This window comes from Natator depressus, chromosome 3 (assembly GCF_965152275.1).
Source record: "Natator depressus isolate rNatDep1 chromosome 3, rNatDep2.hap1, whole genome shotgun sequence".
Classification (NCBI taxonomy): domain Eukaryota; kingdom Metazoa; phylum Chordata; order Testudines; family Cheloniidae; genus Natator; species Natator depressus.
In genome coordinates, this window is record NC_134236.1 from 183,201,556 (window position 1) to 183,221,697 (window position 20,142).

The 20,142-nt window shown below is 47.5% G+C and overlaps 1 long non-coding RNA gene and 1 pseudogene across 1 annotated transcript; both read left to right on the plus strand.

The window, feature by feature from the left end:
- The first annotated feature begins 9,594 nt into the window (after positions 1-9,594).
- The window catches only part of LOC141984563 (lutropin-choriogonadotropic hormone receptor-like), a 36,563-nt pseudogene continuing 26,015 nt past the window's right edge, over positions 9,595-20,142 (plus strand).
- LOC141985388 (uncharacterized) lies at positions 10,501-15,161 on the plus strand. Its single transcript, XR_012638925.1, has 3 exons — positions 10,501-10,511; positions 12,607-13,320; positions 14,083-15,161. It is a non-coding gene; the product is annotated as an uncharacterized LOC141985388 (long non-coding RNA).

Genomic DNA, 20,142 nt, shown 5'->3' on the forward strand with positions numbered 1-20,142 from the left:
CGCGTGCGACTGCTCCGGGATCTGCACTTTGGGGGCGTCCTGTGGGCCAGTGCAATTGGTCCCGGAAATGATGGGTCGATCCCAGAAGTGACAGATTCATCATTTCCGCCCCGGGCCCCGCACCCTCTTGGGAAGGCCTGGCCCTGGCACCCGGAATTGCTATCAACGGGCCTAGGCATCAGGGGTATTTGCCAATACCCTTTTGTTCAATCCAGTGTCAACAAATATTTGCATCCCCCCCGTCGTTCCAGGAGCTCTTTGTAGTAGGGCATTAGATACGCTTCAAAATGGGAGATGGCATGGACCTTTTGAAAATTAATGCAAAACAAGATGGCCCCATGTGGTGTCGTAACCAGCATGATCAAGCTTTGCCATTTACTTTGAGATTCTTCTATCACCCCCATCTCCAGCATTGTCTCTAATTCCTGGCGGACAACATCCCACATCTTCCTGGGAAGGGACCAGTGGTCATCCCTCACCCTCTGTCCCAGGGTTGTTGCAGTGTGGTGGCTTATGATATTGATCTGCCCTGGGTGTGTTGACAGGACATTCGGGAAGTTCTGCATGAGATATTGTAACTGTTCTCATTGTGCGGAACTAAGACTTGCTCCCATTGCCACTGACTTCGGGTCCAGAGGTTCTCCCACTAGTAGTCCCAGTTCCAGTTCTGGAGTGAAGGTGCAATGAATAAGGCCTCTCTGTCCTTCCAGGCCTTCAACAAGTTCATGTGATATGTGTGTACTTCCTTCTGTCGTCCTGGCAACCTGATCTCGTAATCTACTGGTCCCACCCCACGAGACACCTCAAAGGGGCCTTGCCACTTGGCTAATAGCTTTGACTCAGTGAAGGGCAATAAGAGTAGGACCCAGTCCCCAGGCTCAAAGCTGCGTACTTTAGTCCCCTGTTGTATTGTTGATCCTGGGTTCACTGGGCTTGTAACAGGTTCTCATTAGCGAAGACTCCCAAGGCTTGGAGATGTTCACGGAGTTAAAACACATAGTGGGTGGTTCCCAGAACCTGTGTCTCTTGTGACTCCCAGTCCTCTCTCAGGAGGTCAAGAATGCCCCAAGGTTGTTTCCAATAGAGGAGCTCAAAGGGGGAGAACCCGGTCAAGGCTTGGGGGACCTCCCACACGGTGAACAGTAGATCAGGCAGCAATGAGTCCCAATGTCAGGGATCATCTTCTACAAACTTGTGGAGTATTGACTTGAGGGTTCTGTTAATGCGTTTGACTAACTCATCAGTTTGTGGGTGGTACACTGAAGTCCTGAGGGTTCGCACATTCATGAGGTGGCATAACTTGGCTATCAGTCTGGAGGACACATTGGTGCCCTGATCAGTTAAGATATCCTTGGGTATCCTGACACAAGTGAAAATCTTCACTAACTATGTCGCGATGTTAGAGGCCGTGGCCACACACAAGTGGATGGACTCGGGATAGCGTGTTGCGTAATCGACAAGTACAAGGATGAATTAATTCTCTGTCTGGCTCTTCTCTAGAGGTCTGATGAGTTCCATGCCAACTCATTTGAATGGTATGCTGACCATGGGGAGAGATACGAGAGGGGTCTGGGGTACCCCTTTCAGTCCAGTCCGCTGGCACTCAGGGCAGGATGCACAATAAACCCTTACCTCCTGGTGTATGCCCGGCCAAAAGAACTGGAGTGCCATCCTCTGGAGGTTCTTCTCTCTACCCAGATGTCCCGCCCAGGGTACTGCATGAGCCAGCTGCAGGAAACTCTGGGGCACCAAGAGCTGTCAGATAACTTCCCGTGTTTGGGGTTCCTGTACCACTTGGTAGAGGCAGTCTCCCCAGATCTCAAACTGTGGTCCTTGGGGAGGGTGTGGCATATTGTCTCCTTCTTGGTCTGGGGTCACCGCCTGCTCTCAGGATTGACTTAAAGACGGGTCCTCCCTCTGCTCTTGGACAAAGTCCCCGTCACACTCCAACTCCACCTGGGCATCTTCGACGGGGTGCTCCACGCCTGGAGGGGACTTGATGGGTCGCTCAAGGGGGTTAGACGGCCCTTCACTGGGGTTGGGTTCTGAGGGGTGACCAAAGAGTTCCCCCCTCATTGATCCTCCTTCCTCCCTCCCAGATGTTGTCGACCATGGTCTCACAGGATTTCCCCAAATTCCGGCCAGTCTTACCCCAATGTTATGTGGTAGGCTAACCTGGGAGCTATGCTGACTTGGAGGGTTTCTTCCCAGCTGTAGATCTCAAGTCTTACTCAGGCGGTTGTTTAAGGCCGTATATCCCCATGGATGCTGTAGGTGTATCCTTGTCCTGGAGAGTTCAAGGTCGGGAACGAGTCCCTCCCAAATAATTGTCTGACTACAGCCTGAGTCTACTAAGGCTGTTGTGGAGATTCCTTCCACTAGAACCAGGACTACAAGTTTTTCCGGACCTTTCCTCTGGGCTTGAGGGCTGGCTACGCAGAATTGCCCATAACTACAATCCATGTAGGGTCAGTCCCTCCCGAAAGTATCCCTCTTGGCCACACTCCCAGCAGCCATCTTGGGTTCCCCCAGTCCCAAGGTCCACCTTTGGTGGGCTCTGTCCCTCCTGAGGGTCTCTTTCCCTGTTGGTCCTGGTCCAGCTGACTGGACGCTGGCATTCGAGGGTGGAGGGGTGGTCGGGAGAGGGGTCGGGATTCCTCTGGGTCCATCTTGCGGAGGAATCCCCCAGCCAGCCCATCTCTCCTCCTCAGGCTCCCAGATTTCCGAGGCCGTGCCTCCAACCCATTGGCTTCCAAGTAGTCGTCCATCTGTTCTATGGCCTCTGCCAGCGTCGTCGGTCAGTGCTGCTGCACCCACTCCTTCCCTACATTCGGGAGGATCTGAGTGAACTGTTCAAGGACAACGACCTCTGCTACTTGGGCCCCCGACAGTTTCTCTGACTCCAACCATTGCCAGGCATTATCCTGCAGGCACTGGGCTACCACCCGGGGTCTAGCCCCTGGCGGGTACCTTTCTTACTGGAAGCGCCAGTGATGCATGTCAAGGTTAATTCCTGCCTAGTCCATAATGGCAGCCTTCACTCTTTCATACACTAGTGCATCCTGTGGGTCCAACCCCCTGTAGGCTGCCTGGGCTGACCCCATCAGTTAGGGAGCTAACGTAGCCCAGTTCTCTGGTGGCCACTTGGCGGTAGTGTCTAGCCATTCAAACGTCACCAGAAATGCCTTGGGGTCATTGCTGGGTCTCATTTTTGACAGTCATATTGGCAGACTGGTGGGCAGGGCCCCCCACATCCTGCCCAGTTGGGCCAGGGTTCGGCATGCCCATTGGGTGCATCAGGGTGGCCATTTGCTGGATCAGGTGTTCTTGTTGGGTCTGGTTTGCAATGCCAGGTCCTTAATCATTTGTTGCTATGGGGCCGTGATTTGTTGTTGCTGATGTTGGGTATCCTGTTGCTGTTGACTTTCCAACAGTCATTGCAGAATCTTGTCAGTCTCCATCTTGGGCAGAACGACAAGTAGGCAGGCAAACGAGGATTATGCTGCTAACAAAATCCTCCTCCTAGGGCCTTTCAGCAAGGAACAGTCGCTGCCCATGTTCTCCACCACATGTTGAGGGATAAGCACACCACGTCTTCCTTTGGGGTGGGGTGGAGTGTGATACCACCATGCTTGCAGTCTACCAGACTGTCCTTCGGCTGAAAGAAGCATGGCCTAGAGGCCAGTGTCAATACAACTACCCCGGGGGTCACAGCTGAGTGTGGCCTAGTGGCTGGCATCAATATAACTGCCCTTAGGGTCAGGGCTCTGTGGCCTAGAAGCCAGTGCCAGGGGAGTGGGCTGCCACCTAGGGGCAGGTGGCGGCCATGGTGGGGGACCCAGGCTCTCCCTCTCCACTGGGTCCCAGCCCAGGGCCCTGTCGATGACAGGTGTGATTGTCACCCAGTCAGCGGGGTATCCAACCGCAACATGCTGACCTTCCTCAGGCAGTAGATACCACTCCCCCAGCCTCCCCGAGCAACTTCCTAATGTGATTCCTGAGGTAGCAGCTGATATGCCATTGGGACCTCTGGGCTCCCTTGGGGGAATATCTCTCTGGAAGTCCAGCTCCCGGCCTTTCGCTGAGGGTGGCATGTCACAAGTCTGGTCTCCAGGTTCTTGGGCTCCTGCAGTCCACGGCTGTAAAGCGTCCTCTCGCCTTGGTGGTAGGTCTAGAATGAGCTGGGCTGCTCCCTTTTATACTAAGATATCAGTTGGAGCATGCCCACTATGGTCTGAGGGGTGGGACTTCTGCTGCCCATAGCATGGACTTAACCCCCTCTTGCCCAGTGCGGGATATGCACACCCCATCACCCTGTCCTTTCCATGGCACCTGCTGTGGTGCCACCATCCATGGAATGTTAGCACTTACCATACCCAATATCTACATCAGCAGACAATTCAGATATGGTCAAAGAGTTAAAAATCCAACCACTGGTCCATAGAAAATACTCTCAGGTTCTTGAAAAATAAATTCCACAATAAAACAACACTAAAGGCCTGTGCTAAGAGAGTGTATGTATGAGAGACAGAAATGAGAATATTTATACAATACTTAGTCCAACATGGGTTAAACAGTGCTGTTAGGCACAGCCTTCACAAAAGATTGTATGGAAACGGCACTGCCCTGGAAGGCATTATGACTAGGAGAATCTAAGGCTTAATCCACGGGTAGTCAACAGGTCGATCGTTGGCCAAATCTGGACTGCCAGATGCTTTTGAACAGACAGCGGAATCTTTTTATGTACTTATAATTATTATTATTGTTGTTATTATTTTCTCTGGAGTCTGAACCTTGATCAAGAAATTTGGGCCTTGACAAAAAATAATTGATTATTAGCTTTATAATAGCTTAATCCCTCCCCTGCTCCACTCTATAGGGCAGAGAGAAGTTAGTTTCTGCACTTCTTGCAATGGCACAGTTTACTTACACGCCCTCCCCCCGCACCCCCAACCCCCTGCAACCCAGCCAACAAGTAGTGTTGTGAAATATGCCTAGACCCTGCCCTATTGCTGGTAGGAGAGAGCATGTGGAGGTCTAGTTCCTGCTTGTTCTTTCTACCTCCTCTCCATTCTGTAACTAGATCTGCACTTTGAGCAGTCCTTACTCAGAGCCAAGCACAGAATAAGTTTGGCTTTGCTCAGCTGATTAAGACAGGGGCACAGTCTAGACTTTATGTAATCCTAATGCACCAATTTTTCCGTCTTCAACCTTTATTTGAAGATATTTCTGCTCTCATATTCATAATAGCTTCTGAACCATACAGTGTTTTTTCCATACAAACACAGTACAAAGTCCTGAGACTATTTTCCTTTCCTAGTAGTAATAAACACAAATCAAATCTTTAGGCACCCTATTTTAGTTAGGCTTCTCTGATTTTTTGACAAGCCTATATCCTGAGCACTCTATGATAATACAAACAAACACAATAACAACAATAAATTTCAGTAACTACTGCATTCGGTCAACATGTGCATTATAATACAGTCTGTACTGTACTATCAGCGTCATTTGAAAGTGGTTTGGTTGGGAAGTAAATGAGCAAAATTTTGAGAACGGATTTTTTTGGATGTGACATTCATTTATTTTCTCTCTATACTTGCTTTCCAAAGAAAATAGATCCTTTACCAACAGCTTCATTGTATGCATTGATGCAAATACTGAATCTACAGAAATAAATCTAAGAGGCATCTAGCTCTCAAGGAATCTTTCACCAGTTCTGTGTTTACTTTATAACAGAAACACGTGTTCCAGTCCCCTAATCAGTTTTGTTGCCCTCTGCTGGACATTTTCCAATTTTTTCACATCCTTCTTCTAGTGTGGGGCCCAAAACTGTACACAGTACTCCAGATGAGGCCTCACCAATGTCGAATAGAGGGGAATGATCACGTCCTTTGATCGGCTGGCAATGCCCCTACTTATACAGCCCAAAATGCCTTTGGCTTTCTTGGCAACAAGGTGAGTGCGACGTGGCTGGGGCCGGGGCAAGGAAAGCCGAGCGGGCTGGAGCCGCGTCGCTCCGCTTCCCGACGCAGGTGAGTACAGCAGGCGTCCTTTCTTCAACCTCCCCGCACTCACTGGTGGCAGGAAGCAGAGCACGTGCCTGGGAGCTGGCTGAGTGGAGCAGGCTGGGGCCATGTTGCTCCACTTCCCGCCGCTACTGGTGAGTGCCTGTCAGGGGGCAGAGGGTGTGGATAGGAGTCGGAGCAGTCAGAGGACAGGGAGCAGGGGGGTTCGGTAGGGGTGGAGTCCTGGGGGTGATTAGGGATGGGGGTCTTTGGGGGGGGGTGGTCAGGGAACAAGGAACAGGGAGGGCCAAAGCAAGTTTGATATAATGCGGTCTCACCTATAACTCAGTGAGATTTTTTTGTCTCCCAAGGAACGTGTTATATCGGGGTAGAGGTGTAGTTGAAAGCAGCTATCAAATCCCCCCTCATTCTTCTCTTCTGCAGACTAAACAATCCCAGTTCCCTCAGCCCCTCCTCATCAGTCATGTGTTCCAGTCCCCTAATCAGTTTTGTTGCCCTCCTCTGGACGCTTTCCAATTTTTCCACATCCTTCTTGTAGTGTGGGGCCCAAAACTGGGCACAGTACTCCAGATGAGGCCTCACCAATGTCCAATAGAGGGGAACGATCACGTCCCTCGATCTGCTGGCAATGCCCCTACTTATACATCCCAAAATGCCATTGGCCTTCTTTGCAACAAGGGCACACTGTTGACTCATACCCAGCTTCTCGTCCACTGTAACCCCTAGGTCCTTTTCTGCAGAACTGCTGCCTAGCCATTCGGTCCCTAGTCTGTAGCGGTGCATGGAATTCTTCCGTCATAAGTGCAGGACTCTGCACTTGTCCTTGTTGAACCTCATCAGATTTCTTTTGGCCCAATCCTCTAATTTGTCTAGGGCCCTCTGGATCCTATCCCGACTCTCCAGCGTACCTACCACTCCTCCCAGTTTAGCGCCATCTCCAAACTTGCTGAGGGTGCAATCCACACCATCCTCCAGATCATTAATGAAGATATTGAACAAAACCGGCCCCAGGACCGACCCTTGGGGCACTCCGCTTGATACCGGCTCCCAACTAGACATGGACCCATTGATCACTACCCGTTGAGCCCGACAATCTAGCCAGCTTTCTATCCACTTTATAGTCCATTCATCCAGCCCATACTTCTTTAACTTACTGGCAAGAATACTGTCAAAAGCTTTGCTAAAGTCAAGGAATAACACGTCCACTGCTTTCCCCTCATCCACAGAGTCAGTTTATCTCATCATAGAAGGCAATTAGATTAGTCAGGCATGACTTGCCCTTGCTGAATCCATGCTGACTGTTCCTGATCACTTTCCTCTCCTCTAAGTGATTCAGAATTGATTCCTTGAGGACCTTCTCCATGATTTTTCCAGGGACTGTGATGAGGCTGCCCGGCCTGTAGTTCCCTGGATCCTCCTTCTTCCCTTTCTTAAAGATGGAAACTACATTAGCCTTTTTCCAGTCATCCGGGACCTCCCTCGTTCACCATGAGTTTTCAAAGATAATGGCCAATGGCTCTGCAATCACATCTGCCAACTCCTTTAGCACTCTCGGGTGCAGCGCATCTGGCCCCAGGGACTTGTGGACGTCCAGCTTTTCTAAATAGTCCTGAACCATTTATTTCTCCACAGAGGGCTGGTCACCCATGCTGTGCTGCCCAGTGCAGTAGTCTGGGAGCTGACCTGGTTTGTGAAGACAGAGGCAAAAAAAGCACTGAGTACATTAGCTTTTTCCACATCCTCTGTCACTAGGTTGCCCCCCTCATTCAGTAAGTGGCCCACACTTTCCTTGACTTTCTTCTTGTTGCTAACACACCTGAAGAAACCCTTCTTGTTACTCTTAACATCTCTTGCTAGCTGCAATTCCAGGTGTGATTTGGCCTTCCTGATTTCACTCCTGCATGTCCGAGCAATATTTTTATTGCCTCCCTGGTCATTTGCCCAATCTTTCACTTCTTGTAAGCTTCTTTTTTGTGTTTAAGATCAGCAAGGATTTCACTGTTAAGCAAGCTGGTCGCCTGCCATATTTACTATTCTTTCTACACATCAGGATGGTTTGTTCCTGTAACCTCAGTAAGGATTCTTTAAAATACAGCCAGCTCTCCTGGAAAAGATGGAGAAGGAAAAGGTTGAGAACCTTTAGGTAGAAAAAGGGACTCCTATTTATTTTTTTTGCCAATTTTAATATCCTAATGGATAACTGAGAAATTAAGATTTCATGATCTGACATTTTTATTGATCTTTCTAACCTACAGAATGTTAAGGCCTTATCAAACATGCATTTAGTGCAATGGGAACTTTTCCAGTGACTTCAATGAATATTGGATCAGGCCCTTACTCATTTAGGGATCTGTAGTAATGTTCTAGACTTGTCTGGCCATTCACATTTTTTCTCCTTAATTTCCTTCCACATTGTCTCTTTGGGGGTCAGCCAAAAGAAGAGGTCAATTTTACAAAGGTATTTTATGAGTATTCTTTACAATTGGCACATTTTTAACAATTTTATTTCTAAAATGTTCAGACAAATTGTGGATGATGTGTTGCCTATATAGTGGGTGACATGAAGACCTTAGAAGGAGGTACAGCATCTAAAGATTAGCATGAATTTACATATATTTAGACTATAAAGATACTAATGGTTCAAAGTTTGCAATTCCTCATTTTCCCGACAATTGCTGGTGATAATGTGATCATTTTGCACTGCCTTCTATTTTCATTACTTTCTTTGTCACATAAATAAGGTGTCAGAGTATTAATACATTGTGAATGGTATTTTGTAAATTATCGTTCCCTAAGGGAGTCAAAGTCTGCTTTTCTGAAGTCCAGGGTCCATATTCTGCTGCTCTCCTTTCTTCCTTGTGTCAGGATCCTGAACTCGACCATCTCATGGTCACTGCCTCCCAGGTTCCCATCCACTTTTGCTTACCCTACTAATTCTTCCCCATTTGTGAGCAGCAAGTCAAGAAGAGCTCTGCCCCTAGTCGATTCCTCCAGCACTTGCACCAGGAAATTGTCCCCTACACTTTCCAAAAACTTCCTGGATTGTCTGTGCACCGCTGTATTGCTCTCCCAGCAGATATCAGGGTGATTGAAGTCTCCCATGAGAACCAGGACCTGCGATCTAGTAACTTCCGTTAGTTGCCGGAGGAAAGCCTTGTCCACCTCATCACCCTGGTCTGGTGGTCTATAGCAGACTTCCACCACGACATCACCCTGGTTCCTCACACTTCTAAACTTAATCCAGACACTCTCAGGTATTTCTGCAGTTTCATACTGGAGCTCTGAGCAGTCAAACTGCTCTCTTACATACAATGCAACTCCCCCACCTTTTCTGCCCTGCCTGTCCTTCCTGAACGGGTTTATATCCATCCATGACAGTACTCCAGTCACGTGAGTTATCCCACCAAGTCTCTGTTATTCCAATCACAGCATAATTCCTTAACTGCAGGACTTCCAGTTCTCCCTGCTTGTTTCCCAGGCTTCTTGCATTTGTGTATAGGCACTTGAGATAACTCGCTGATCGTCCCTCTTTCTCAGTATGAGGCAGGAGCCCTCCCTCTGAATCATGGGATCCAGCTTTCTCAGAATCTTGATTTGATTTATTAATATCCTAGCAATTGCTGGCAATTTCATTGTACTCCTTTTTCTACTAACTAGCCATTACAAACTCACTGTTCCGCTCTTCCTTATGTGCAACCTCTCCTTTGCCGATTTTTGCATGGGACTTTATTTGCTGCTTATTGCTTCTGTTAATTCCCAAACCAGGAGTCAGTACTACGACCAGGCAATAGACTGGCAAACAGGCTGTGTTTGCAGTCTTGCTGGCGTTTTCAGTGTTTGCAAGTGAACTTTCAGTTTATACATTAACTGTGATCACTCTAGAAAGGTGGCATGCCATCACGTATGCAATGCAATTGGACAGAAAACTGTGACTAAGGCATGCTATAGTGATCATGCTTGCAGGCTGGATATTTTCAATTATAATAGCAGCTTTGCCCCTTTTAGGAGTCAGCAGTTACATGAAGGTCTGTAGGATTCATAAAGGTTTATGCGCTTGGCAACATTCAGGGCACACCCGGAGTGTTGTGTAGGAGTAGTGCACACACAGCTCCTTTCAAGGGCATCAACCTTGGAATCTCGCCAAGATGATATGAATCGTGGGAAGCCTCTCAGGACTGGGCTCAAGGCCCGAGAGCAAGGAATGCGGTAGACAGAAATTGGTAAATAAGAATGTTAAACAAAGCCAGTGTATTCCTTTTATCTGTTGGAGAATGTAATGCGCGGGGGGAGAGAGAGAGAATAAAGGGGAAGGTGAAAAGCTGACAGGAGAAGTCAGTTAGAGACCAGCCTGCTTGCTTGCTAAAAGCTGTATTCTGTCTTGTCATTGAACCGCCACAACTGGCGCCCAAACGTGGGGCCCTCAGCACTCACCTCGCCCGGCAAGGGTTTCAGACGCGTCACTCATCCGCTTCGTGGATCCCGGTGAGTATTTTTCGTTGTGGTAAGTATGGGAAGCTCCCTCTCTGCTTTGCAAGTGCAACACCGCAATGAGCTACAGTATCTGCTGCGTAAGGCTCAGCATGACTGCCCCGCTCGAGAACTCACTCTCCTGCTACAGGAGGTGAGTGCCCAGTGCCCGTGGTACCCTGAAGCCGGAACCCTTAAGCTAGCGGACTGGGAGCGGTTGGGCCAGACATTGCATGAAGAGCCTCGGGCGCCCGTGCAGGCTTTACATGCCTGGCACCTCTGCCGCGATGCGATACAGCGTGTTGCCTCGGACAGGCCCTCCCTCACGAGGCTGGTGATCTCGCCACGCCCGTCCGCTCCTGCAGCCACCCCCCCTCCTACCGATGCAACACGGTGTGTCGCTTCGGAAGAACCCTCTCCCGCACCAACAGAGGGGCTGCCGATTTCGCCACCGCCGTCGGCTCCTGCAGCCATCCCTCTCCCTGCTTCGCCCCCAGTGCCTTTATTACCACCACCTCCCTTACCTTCCCCGCCAGAGCCGGTCTGTGATTACCATCCCCCCCTGAAACCCCATGCTTCGGGGCCCCCCAGGGGGTCGTCTGCATCTGCTCAGAGGCTTTCGCTGGTGCAACAAATGGTGCACACAGCGAAGGCTCGCTCAGATCTTACAGCAGAGGAGCTGGCTGAGCTGGTCTCGGTTTGTCCGGTGACCTGGCAGAATGATGGCCAGGGCAACCCGGTTGGAACCTGGGTCAGTTTGCCTTACTCGGTGATTAGAGAGGTAAAGAAAGCAATTCGCGAGTTCGGTCTGACTAGCACGTTTGTGCGTGGTCTCATTGAAGGGCTAGGTAGTGGATACTCCCTGATCCCTGAAGATTGGAAGGCGCTGTTGCGCATGATGCTGTCACCCAGTCAATATGTTATTTGGGTTAGTGAGTATCGGCAGGAGGCGGAACGCCAGGCCCAGATTCATAGAGCGGAAGGTATTATTTTTGAGCACTTGGCAGGGGAGGGACCGTTTGCTACCGTTGAGATGCAAACTCAACTCCCTCAGGCCCTCTTCCCCCTTATTTCCACCTGCGCCCAGCATGCTTTCCGGAAGGTCCCGGATTCGGGCAAGCCTACTAAAAGCTTTGTTAGTATCCGTCAGGGTGCATCAGAGTCCTTTCTGGATTTTACCAACAGATTGCAGGAGGCTATCCTCCGACAGGTGGATAACGCTGCGGCAGCTCAGGAGATCCTGTTAAAAATGGCAGTTGAAAATGCAAATGAGGATTGCCGCCGTGCTCTCCAGACGGCGCAAGCCTCTGGCATTTTAGAGCTCTCAGACATGCTACGGGCGTGCCAAAACATCGGAACCCAAGCACATAAAGCTGGAGTTCTGGCTGCCGCCCTAAAAAGAACCGGGAAAGAGGGGAAGCGTTGTTACCGCTGTGGCAAGGAGGGTCACTTCCAGCGGGAGTGCCGCTCATCAAAGGCACCCGCCCGACCCTCCAAAAAGTGCCCCAAGTGTCGGAAGGGCTATCACTGGGCTAATCAGTGTCGTAGCGGGCCGGTAAACCGCACGACGGGTCCCCCCCGAACCCAGGGCCAAACGGGGGTGTTTCCCACTCAGACAACCGTTCCTCTGCCTTAAAATCCATAGACTCCATGAGGGCGGCGACTGCCGGAAGTGCAGGGCTTGATTTGATTATGCAGGAGGACGCTGATTTTCAGTTGCCAGGGGAGGTTTGCGCCATACCTACACAGGTGACGGGACCTCTCCCTGCCGGATTTGTGGGTCTGGTTCTCCCTCGCTCACACGCTGGGAAACAGGGTTTTTTTGTCATCCCAGGAGTCATCGATGCTGATTACACTGGTGTTATTAAGGTTCAGGTGTGGACCCATCTTCCGCAATCGCTCCCGCGTGGACGGTCAATTGCACAATTGATTTTAGTCCCCTATCAGGTGCCAGCCGCAGAGGATCGAACCCGGGGCGGGAACGGCTTTGGATCGACGCTGTCTCAGTCACCGTCTCACAGCACGTCCTCTCCACTTGTTGCTCTGACAATGTCAGTCCGCCCCTCGAAACCTCAGTTAACACTTCTCTTAAATAATGTTCCTTTTACAGGGTTGGTGGACACTGGAGCTGACATTACGGTGATTCGTGATCCGGAGTGGCCGGTCGGTTGGCCAACAGTTCCTTCTAAAGAGTTGTGGGGGATCGAGGGTAGCAAACCAGGGCGCCAAAGTTTGTCTTGGGTCACGGTCTCTAAACCAGGAGGCTGTGCCCTTGCTACAATCCGCCCTTTTGTACTCCCTGTCCACCTCAGTATTTGGGGCCGCGATTTACTTACAAAGCTGGACACCACCCTCGATATTAATATATAATGGCCCAAAATCCTCCCTCACCCACCTTGCCATCCGCATTACCATTGGTATGGCAATCCTTAGAGCCCGTATGGATTGACCAGTGGCCGCTCCCTCTAGAAAAGCTGAAAGCGCTTCATTCACTTGTACAACAATATTTGCATGCACAGCGCTTGGAGAGCTTTACTAGTCCTTGGAATTAGCTGCTGTTATTTTGGCCTTTCAATTTTTTGCTGATTGTTCCTTTAATTTGATCATGGACACGCATTATGTTTATCAGGTAATTGATCATTTACCCCTTGCCCTCATTACCCCTCAGGTCGATGCGGACCTTCTTCGCCTGTTTTTGTCCTTACAGTATTTCATCACCACTCGTAATTTCCCTTATTTTGTTGCTCATATTTGCAGTCATACCCCTCTGCCTGGGCTACTCATTGAAGGCAATGCGCGCGCCGATCGCGCGTTACGTGGTCAGGTAAATTCCCTTTTTTCTGACCCCATTGAAAGCCATTCCTTTTTTCATCAGTCTGCCTCTGTTTTGGCCCGGCAGTTTCATATTCCTGCTGATCATGCACGTTCTATTGTTCGTTCCTGCCCCCACTGTGCCGCTGCTGCTCCTACTTTTTCTTATGCCGTTAACCCCAGAGGTACCGCAGCAAATCAGCTATGGCAAATGGATGTCACTCATGTGCCACAGTTCCGCCCCTATTCCTTTTTACATGTTTCTGTTGATACTTATTCGGGATTTCTGTGGGCAACCCCACAGCGTGGGGAAGCCACTGCTAAAGTTATTCACCATTTGCTAGCCTGTTTTTCTGTTATGGGTCGCCCAAGCCAAATTAAAACGGATAATGCCCCAGCTTACTGCTCCACTGCCCTCTCCACTTTTTGCGCCCAATGGAACGTCCGTCTTAAACACGGCATCCCTTATAATTCCACGGGCCAAGCCATTGTTGAACGTGCCAATCGCACGCTCAAAACCTTGCTTGATAAACAATTAAAACAAGGGGAGCTGCGTCTCCGAACCTTAGGAGACATTCAGCAACAACTGCATATCCTTTTGTTTCCTTTAAATAATTTAACGCTGAACGCAGATCAGCAGACCCCCACGGATCGGCATTTTCACAAATGGAAAGACCGCGTGTCTATTACCATCAGCTCCCCGATCCGCAATGGTTGGGCCCAGTGCCTTTAATCACTTGGGGTCGGGGATATGCTGCTGTGTTTCTCCCTGCAGGACCGTTGTGGGCTCCGGCCTGGTGTGTGCGACCGGCACTGAAACAGCATGGCGTGGCACCAGGGCTGTCGAACCCCATACCGGATTTTCAGCTGACCTTGGAGGAGACCGCAGTGCCTCCCGGGTCGACAACGGCGGGACGGAAACAGAAGAGGCGTAGCGTCCCAAGCCAGCCCGTGACATGGGGAGCAGTAAAAGCATTGGTCGCCGCGGCTCAACGAAGACTGGCAGCAAACCAACAGCCAGAGACTCTTGAGACTTTGTTTGTGGCAATTCTCGCCCAAATTACTGCTAATTCTGTACTGATTGTATGCCTTTTGTGCCTGCTATTTCCTGGAGGGGTTGATTCGGGAGCGCTTTCTCCGTTACAGGCCCGAATGACATATAACCTATGGGAAAGATTGGCTTCAATAGCAAATGTTACCCACTTTTGTTTATTTGATTTTGTAGCAGCTGAAGAATTGTTAGGTACGTGCCTTATTCCAGTATGTCATCACCCTGAGGAAATTGGGAATGAGATGATGCTCGCCGCTTACTCGAACCTCTCTTCCCAGTACTCTAGCATGGCTAATCGGGGCCAGGCCAATCACACTTTACCTTTTTAAGCTTATTTTTTGCTGCTGCTGTGTACAATGTATTCCTTTTTGTTAAGGCTTTGTCGAGACCCGCCCTGGCAGGCTCCACGAGTTATGACCTTGTCTGTCCGGGAGTTAATTGGCTTGCAAATGCAAATTGATGGCTACCATGAGATGGCCGAGCACAAATAAACAAAAAAGGAGGGGATGTAGGATTCATAAAGGTTTATGCGCTTGGCAACATTCAGGGCACACCCGGAGTGTTGTGTAGGAGTAGTGCACACACAGCTCCTTTCAAGGGCATCAACCTTGGAATCTCGCCAAGATGATATGAATCGTGGGAAGCCTCTCAGGACTGGGCTCAAGGCCCGAGAGCAAGGAATGCGGTAGACAGAAATTGGTAAATAAGAATGTTAAACAAAGCCAGTGTATTCCTTTTATCTGTTGGAGAATGTAATGCGCGGGGGGAGAGAGAGAGAATAAAGGGGAAGGTGAAAAGCTGACAGGAGAAGTCAGTTAGAGACCAGCCTGCTTGCTTGCTAAAAGCTGTATTCTGTCTTGTCATTGAACCGCCACAAAGGTCAGTATTTGTTTACTCATGGATATTGAAATGTCTCTTTCCCAAGCCTACATATTGATTGTCTTAGTGTTAAATGTTGTTGCCTTTATCATCATTTGTGCTTGTTATATTAAAATTTATATAGCAGTTCAAAATCCAGAACTGGTGGCTACAAAGATACCAAGATTGCAAAGAGAATGGCAATATTGATCTTCACAGATTTTACCTGCGTGGCACCTATCTCATTTTTTGCCATGTCATCTGCTTTTAACATACCTCTCATCACAGTGAGAAACTCCCAAGATTTTGCTTGTTTTGTTTTATCCAGTCAACTCCTACACAAACCCATTCCTGTATGCAATTTTCACAAAAGCTTTTCGAAGGGATTTCTTTCTACTGCTGAGCAAGCTTGGCTGCGGTAGGAGTCAAGAAGAGCTTTGCAGAGTGAACTGTTTCTCTGCTTATATATCCAACTGTAAAAATGACAGCTCATCCACTGGCCAAAATAAAACCTCACAAGCACTGCTTCATTTGGCAATTTTATATGACCAATATCCACCTGTATGTGACGAGACATTTTGCAAAAAAATGTTAAACTGTAGCTTCAGTAAACATAGCACCATATGATAAACTATACCTATACCACCAAACCTAGGGATTTAGGTGTTCATTTATGTTATTTTATTTACAAATAATAAGTCTATACTGTAATTCTTATTCAACACAATTGTTCTGAGATTCAGAATTGTGTTTTCATTATTTACAGTAATAATGATAGAAACAAAAAGTGGTTATTGGATTAAATTCTTCTTCTTTATGAGTCCTGGGGGCAGAGTTGCAGTTTTACCATAAATTTAGTGCACTTCCAAGGTGCTCTTCAAGTTAATGTGCAATTCTACTCAGAGCTATGACTGTAAAAACAGCACCTTCCTCCTCACATCTGCTCCCCAGGGATATTTAAAGTCCTATCTGACTTAGCTGACAAAAAAGTTTGAATTCTGTTAGCTGTATTGGTACTGCAGGACTAAGAGAAAGGGATCTGAATTTTATGGCTTTTTGAGCTTCATCACCAGAAAGTTCAAATTATAGAGCCAGTTACACCTATTTAAACCAGTTGAAAGCAACAAGGTTGTACAGATATCACTGAGGACAAAATTTAACCGGAAGAAACTTTTTACTAGCGATGACATAGAACGAGGGCAGCGCCCAGCTGGACTTTCAATCACAGGTTAAGTTTGCAGGGCTGGGAGTTACTTTAAATAAAGGTTATTTTAGAAAAAAAAAACATACACTGAGTATATTTGATCTGGATATCATTTGAGACACAATAGTTGTGAAATCCCACAGTGCCATTTAGACAGGTATTTTCAGATTAGAAATTTGTATTTTATGTGTGTGTGGGGGGAGAATGAGAGAATTCCATTTAAGCTGTGGAGGCCGCTCCTGGCAGCAGAGTGCCCATTACCTACCCAGTTTGGAGTCAGATAACTTATGATCTTGAACTGCTGCTTTAACTACAAATATAACTTTGTGGATCATTTTCATCAAGCCACTTCCAGATGTCTCCACTGACTATGGCATTTGGAATCCACTGGAAGCTCCCTCTCAGACACTCACTATCCTGTTCTATTTCCAACTTACTAAGAAGAGTAGTGTCTTTTCAGTAATTATATTTTACAATAGTACTCTGCTTGCCATTTGCTAAGAAGATCCATTCCTAAATTAGGCAAAGCTTGAGTATTCTTTTGTTCCTCTAGGGACACACCCAGCTATAGTAACATGCAGACAGGCTTTCTGACCAGCCTCTGCATGGGAAGGCTATACAGCTAGGTCACTTACAGCTATACAGCTGCTGCATGGGAAGACTATACAGCTAGGGCACTTACCAGCTTCTCAGGCACACACTCCCCTCTGGAGAGTAAACCCAAAATTATACCAGCTTGTGCTGCCAAGGGAAATGTACAGCTTAAGTTTATTAAATTCGCCCACTCCCTCAATGTGGAGGAAGATATGCAACAGCTTTCTGCCCCAAAGTTATGATTTCCACACAGTGGTTTGTGATAAAGCAAAAACCAAATTTATTAACTACAGAATATAGATTTTAAGTGATTATAAGGGCTAGCAAACAGATTAAAGCAGGTTACCTAGCAAATAAACAAAAATACAATCTAAGCTTAATATACTAAAGAGATTGGATATGAGTAGCAAATTCTCATCCTAAATGATGATTTAAACCAGTTACTTGTAGCTTAAAAAACCCAGGTATTCCTTTCACAGGCTAGAAATCCCTCTAGCCTGGGTCAGATAAATGCAAGTAGTTCAAGATTTAAACCTATCAATCTATAAAGCACAGCAGAAAATATGTATAGTGGATCACTTACATTGCTTTTTTATTTGGAAATGCAACTGATACTTTCTATTCTTGCATCAGTCTTAGTATATGACAGTCAAAACTTCTAAGACATACTGGCCAGATCCACACCTGATGTAATTTGTAGCTCTCTTGAAGTCAGTGGAGCTATAATGAGTTACACCATTTGAAAAACTAATCCCATTGACTCCATAACAACAATTGCAATGACAAACAGTTCTTTTTGGCAATCAATACACATAATAGGGTTGACAGAAGACAGAAAAGGTATTTTATTTAAATAACATATTAAATCTATTCTGTTTTTCCTCCTCAGTTAAGACCTTGACTATCATACCTTTGGCATTATAAGAAACCTAAAGCCCTGATTCTAATATACATCTCTCAGTTCTAGTGGATGGCACTGCTTATTATTTTTCCTTTGGGTTAATGACAGTACAACTTTTGAACTGAATTTTGGTTTAAGATTGCTATTTGCAATTAATACTTTTATAGTTGTCTGACCCTATCATAACTTGGGCTTTAGGCCATATTTCTGCTCAAAGGTTTACATAAACAAGCATAACTGCACTCATAAGCACGTTGAGGATGAAAGCAATAGCATAAAGTGAGAGAAAGTTGAAAGACCATTGTTACCAACCAGTCAGAATTGTTAGCTGGTGTATTTCTCTGTGTACAGAGCATAAAGCTCCTGGGTTTGGTACTGAGAGGAACTGGAAGACTCTAGACAGACTGAAGCTATTAAAGGAACTGAAGAAACTCAGAACCAGAACAATCTTGGCTGTGTTGAGTAATGATTGGTGCCTGGGAATCAAGAGCCATTTCTTTTTTTCAATTCAAAATGGAAGTGCTGTGCTTGTATGTGCTTTAGCCAGGGGAGTTTATTAAATCAGCAAAAGACCTGATACATGCCAAAACCTGTCTTGATCTGGCACTCTGTAACTAACTGATTATTTATACTTATAAGCTCTTTTCCTGTTGAAGTGCAAAGTGCAACATTACTTGAGGACACTTATACTTATTGCCTGCTGGATAGTTGTCGCTACCAGAGAATTCTAAATGTAGGAGAATCGTAGAATCATAGAATCATAGAATATCAGGGTTGGAAGGGACCTCAGGAGGTCATCTAGTCCAACCCCCTGCTCAAAGCAGGACCAATCCCCAACTAAATCATCCCAGACAGGGCTTTGTCAAGCCTGACCTTAAAAACTTCCAAGGAAGGAGATTCTACCACCTCCCTAGGTAACGCATTCCAGTGTTTCACCACCCTCCTAGTGAAAAAGTTTTTCCTAATATCCAACCTAAACCTCCCCCACTGCAACTTGAGACCATTACTCCTTGTCCTGCCCTCTTCTACCACTGAGAATAGTCTATAACCATCCTCTCTGGAACCACCTCTCAGGTAGTTGAAAGCAGCTATCAAATCCCCCCTCATTCTTCTCTTCTGCAGACTAAACAATCCCAGTTCCCTCAGCCTCTCCTCATAAGTCATGTGTTCCAGACCCCTAATCATTTTTGTTGCCCTTCGCTGGACTCTCTCCAATTTATCCACGTCCTTCTTGTAGTGTGGGGCCCAAAACTGGACACAGTACTCCAGATGAGGCCTCACCAATGTCGAATAGAGGGGAACGATCACGTCCCTCGATCTGCTCGCTATGCCCCTACTTATACATCCCAAAATGCCATTGGCCTTCTTGGCAACAAGGGCACACTGCTGACTCATATCCAGCTTCTCGTCCACTGTAACCCCTAGGTCCTTTTCCGCAGAACTGCTGCCTAGCCATTCGGTCCCTAGTCTGTAGCGGTGCATTGGGTTCTTCCATCCTAAGTGCAGGACCCTGCACTTATCCTTATTGAACCTCATCAGGTTTCTTTTGGCCCAATCCTCCAATTTGTCTAGGTCCCTCTGTATCCTATCCCTGCCCTCCAGCGTATCTACCACTCCTCCCAGTTTAGTATCATCCGCAAATTTGCTGAGAGTGCAATCCACACCATCCTTCAGATCATTTATGAAGATATTGAACAAAACCGGCCCCAGGACCGACTCCTGGGGCACTCCACTTGACACCGGCTGCCAACTAGACATGGAGCCATTGATCACTACTCGTTGAGCCCGACAATCTAGCCAACTTTCTACCCACCTTATAGTGCATTCATCCAGCCCATCCTTCTTTAACTTGCTGACAAGAATACTGTGGGAGACCGTGTCAAAAGCTTTGCTAAAGTCAAGAAACAATACATCCACTGCTTTCCCTTCATCCACAGAACCAGTAATCTCATCATAGAAGTCGATTAGATTAGTCAGGCATGACCTTCCCTTGGTGAATCCATGCTGACTGTTCCTGATCACTTTCCTCTCGTGTAAGTGCTTCAGGATTGATTCCTTGAGGACCTGCTCCATGATTTTTCCGGGGACTGAGGTGAGGCTGACTGGCCTGTAGTTCCGCAGATCCTCCTTCTTCCCTTTTTTAAAGATTGGCACTACATTAGCCTTTTTCCAGTCATCTGGGACTTCCCCCGTTCGCCACGAGTTTTCAAAGATAATGGCCAATGGC